We start from the raw sequence: 4,783 nt of genomic DNA, 5'->3' as shown, positions 1-4,783 counted from the left end.
GAGTTGTCATTTCGTTTCTCTTTTATGTACTTACATATGCACATTATATAGAAGGCTAACATGGGGAGCTAAGTCTTTAAGGGAAACATAAAACTGGATGAATAAAAACTTTATTTTGTTTTTTTACAGCTCAGCCCTGACTAACACCACTCCAGTTTGTCTGCCACGCCATGATTTAACCGTCCTTCACATGTGGGTCAGAGCCACTTTTGGTGACTTTTGTTCTGTCTCTACCCTCTTTACTTGGCCTCTTTCTCCCAGGCACTGACTCACTTGCAGTTCTTGCTGTCATTCATCCAAGTCCTTCTAGAGCCTGGAAGCAGTTCTCTCTGTTACCTTAAGCACGACAGTTCCTTTCTCCCAACTTCTGACAGGTTAAGATGGGATTCACGGTCCAGAGGAAGCACGAGCCAGGAGGGTTTCGGAGGGGTGGTCCCTGTGCCTACTGCTGCCTGAGTCATGACAGTGTCTAGAAGAGGTTGCTGATTTGGCCCCTGTGAGATCCTGCCATGCCAGTTCTGTGTCGTGGCAATTTTGATGGGCCTTTGTAAAAATCATGAATTGCTACAGGGTAAAGGGTAGTCTCGAGATGGAAAGTGCCTGCTGATACCAGAACGCATGCCTCTGTAAGGCAGGGTAGATGTTTATGAAGTCCCATGGGTTAGTCTGCCTAACAAGCTGAGGCCGGCCCAGTGCACCTGCGGACAGCCGAAGAACCATGGATCCCACCTCGGCCCTGCCTTCCCTCTCCAAGAGGCTGAGCCCTGGGAGCCTGAGTCCTCGGCCTGCCATGGAGCGAGTGGACTAGAGCGTCCTGTGTGGATGCCACTGCAGAGCATCAAGGTGAGGTTTGGACCTCAGATCCACACCATTTGAGGTAAATCCTAGCTCTACCACTGATGAGCTTTGTGCCAAGTTATGCAAGTTACATCATCTTGTTTTCAGTTTTCCCATCCATGACACGGATGATGATAATAATCCATATGCATAGGGTGGACTGAGTGGGTTAGCACGTGACAGGCTCTGTGTGCATGTTTAGTATAATCATGACCAAATCAGATTTGGTACCAAGGACCAGTCCTACAGCCTTTAAACAGGGATCCCAGGGAGGAATATGTTTTCCTCATTTTCCTCTGGAGAGGCCTGGCCCAGAGTCTTGCCCCACAGCTCAGAATAACCTCTGTGCCTGAGCATGGGATGTGTGAGGAGGCGATGTGGCCACTTTGGGGTCTGTACTGCCTCCACATGACAGAAATGCCCTCCTGGAAGAGCTTGGTCTCCTTAAGTTTCCACCTTTCCAAGGCCAGGGTTTCTTGCATCATGGGAAACACTGAGGAAACCCTAATCTGAGTGGAGCAGGGCCAAGGGCAGCTTCCATGGCAGGCTGGTCAAATTCTTGAAGGAAACTTCCTGCTTGTTTGCAAAGCTTGACACCTGCTTAGCGAGAAGACCGAATGGAAGCCAAGATCTGGCTTCTGTCCTTGCAAAGCCTATCTGAGCCACCGTAAATTGATTTTTTTAGGGATGTTTTAAAACAACACTGAAAGTTACTCTTTTAAATATATTTATTTAAATCTAAAAACCACTGAAGTTTGCTACCTACCATTCTACTACAGGGGATGCAGGTTCAATCCCTGGTCAGGGAACAAAGATCCCACATACTGTCCTGAGTGGCCAAAATATTTGAAAATAAATAAAAATAAAAGTACATTCAAACACGTTCTTCTTTATTCCTTTTCCACCACAGAATTTTATACTGATTGAACATATTTCAATCCTTTATAAGTTTTGCTGTGCACACAAAGTGTGCCACAAAATATAGTTTGCTAAATAGGAAGTTTGAAACATCTATGATCATAAAGCTCTAAGTATTAAAAACATGTTTTTCAGGATTGAGCTAACATTACAATTACTATATGAATGGGATAAATATGTATTTTGAAAATTATTGAAAAGGTAGTATTTTGTTGAAAAAAATTTCCTTTGATTACATAACAGGTTTTTTTTTTCCCTTCTGTAGTTGAATTGCATGTATCTGGATGAACGCCATTGGAACATCACCACAGAATGAGATGAATTTCAGTATCAATTATCATCTTTTTTCTTATTTTCATAGATATAACTTCCTTCACAGAAATAAGTGGATAGGAATACAAAGAATTTTTATAGCTATTACATATAAATATCTGTGGATATAGATATCTTAATTATTTGAACTTAGCAATATTGCCAAAAAATTACCCAATACTTCATGATGAGGACTTATCTTTAAGAATTCATTTGTGGACAAATTAATTGGGCTTTCTTTCAGTTTTGTTGCAAGCAGAGAATTGGAAACCACTGACTTGCAAAAACCTTTGTTCAGTTATTAAGAATCATTTACTTTTGCACTTTGTGGTATGTATTTCAGAAAGGCCTTCCAAAATTTATCAAATAATTATTCTTTGTATCTGTTATTTTTCAATTTAGAGGCACTCTTTATAACCTGAAATACTCAAGAGTGCTGGGAAATTTAGAAATAATATTCAATGCAACATATCTCTGGTAATACATTTTTAAGAATAAGTGCCTTATCTTATGACCTCCCTTAAATATGTTTTCATCAGAACCTTGAAGCTGCAGGCTTAACACATCCAATGTAGAAAAATATATGCATCATTTAATCTAGTTGGCTAAGTTGATCCTTGTTTTCAAGCTAATTGGCACTGTGGCTTATTGGCTCACCGGAAAAGTCTGACTTTATTTTTCAGTCCTAATAGATGTGGTAATGCATGTCCGGTAATAGTCATCTGCCCTCCGGGTCCTAAGGTGGAGAGATGCTGGCAGGAGATTGTGCTCTAGTTTGCTGCAGGAATGAAATGTATGGAGACAACCTCTGGAGCAAGGCATTGTTTGCCAACAAGGAGGAAGGGAAAAGGCAGGTTGCTACATGAAAAATATTTTACCTGGACCCTTTGAAGTGAAAGTCACTCAGTCATGTCTGACTCTTTGCGACCCCATGGGCTATACAGTCCATGGAATTCTCCAGGCCAGAATACGGGAGTGGGTTGGGTAGCCGTTCCTTTCTCCAGGGGATCTTCCCAACCCAGGGATCGAACCCAGGTCTTCTGCATGGCAGGCAGATTCTTTCCCAGGTGAGCCATCAGGGAAGCCCAGGAATACTGGAGTGGGTAGCCTGTCCCTTCACCAGCAGAGCTTCCTGACCCAGGAATCAAACCGGGATCTCCTGCATTGCAGGCAGATTCTTTACCAACTGAGCTATCAGGGAAGCCCAACAGAAAGGGACGCTTTGTTGCCCCAGAATAAAAACACACCATGGCTGTGCACCCAGAGTAGTGGATTCTGGGTTTGTGAGAGGCCTGCCCTCTGATAAGGTAGAAGACGGAACTGTGGGTGTTGAGCGATGGTAGATCATACATCAGGTCTCAAGCTGGTCCATTTTAGGTAAAAGTACAAATGTGTGTTTTTACCTTGAGGATCTGGAAATTGATTCCCTTGGAGTCAATGGGTTGCAGGCTTCAGAGTGCCTCCAGTTCACCTGGAGTGTATGAAAACACAGGTCACTGGGCTGCACCTCACTAGGCCTGGGCTGAGACCTGAGAATCTGCATTGCTGACAAGTTTCCAGGTAAGACTGATGCTGCCAATGTAAGGACCACAGCTTGAGAGCTTTCCCTGCAGCCTTATCCCTTGGAAAATCTAGTAGGAAGTACACTCAACTTTTCCTTGTCTTGCCGGGGTTGATCCGAGTTCTAGAGGCACCCCTTTAAGAAGAAGAACATAAAATTATAAAAGTGAATCTAAAAGTGAGCATGTATTTAGGATGAGAAAAGACATCACAGCAAATCACAACTATTAAAAACGAATAAATAACAAAATTCATAAAATAATGTTTTAATTAAAGTCACCTGATTGATCTCTTTCATTCATACATATTTTGGTTACATATTCTTTGACTACTGTCTGTATTTACACTTACATTAATATGTGCATGGGGCTTCCTTGTAGCTCAGCTGTTAAAGAATCCACCTGCAACGTAGAAGACCCCAGTTTGATTCCTAGGTCGGAAAGATCTGCTAGAGGAGGGAATGGCTACCCACTCCAGTATTCTGGCCTGGAGAATTCCATGGACTATATAGTCCATAGGGTCTCAAAGAGTCGGACATGACTGAGTGACTTTCACTTTAGTGTGCACATTTTGTGGCTCACATTCATGTACCCCTTTCCTAACACATCCCCTCTACCCTCTGGTCATGGACTCTCAGCTTCCTGGCAGCCAGAGCAAAGGGAAAGTCGCTGGGCTCTTGGCCTCTCCTTATCTAGTCAAACCAAGTCTACTTCTTCAATAGAAGACAAGTGGTCCTGAGGCAGAAGAGTTTACATGGATTCATTTAAGGGATAGTCCACTATATTTCTGATTGCATTAAAAAAAAAAAAACTACTAAGACAGCAGCAACCTGCCTTTACTGCTTTTACTTTTTCCCTGAAACATAGCTGGCTTTTCCCATGTATTATCTCATTTAACACCGATACTAAGCCAATGAGAGAAGGCCCATCGTTACTCCCATTCTTCACATTAGGAAATAGTTCCAGAGAAGTGGAACATCAGCCCAAGGTCACCCAGCCAGCGGGTGGTCTCGGCACCCAGATCTCAAACCCTGGCTATATCATACCAGTTGGTGTTCTGCATCCACAGATATGGAGGGACAACTTCAATATGAATAGTTACAGAAGGGACTTGAGCATCCTTCGGTTTTGCATAACCAGTCTCCTGCAGATACCAA

The sequence above is a fragment of the Capra hircus genome, chromosome 22 (assembly GCF_001704415.2).
Source record: "Capra hircus breed San Clemente chromosome 22, ASM170441v1, whole genome shotgun sequence".
NCBI classification, from domain to species: domain Eukaryota; kingdom Metazoa; phylum Chordata; class Mammalia; order Artiodactyla; family Bovidae; genus Capra; species Capra hircus.
This window is presented reverse-complemented; position numbering follows the sequence as displayed.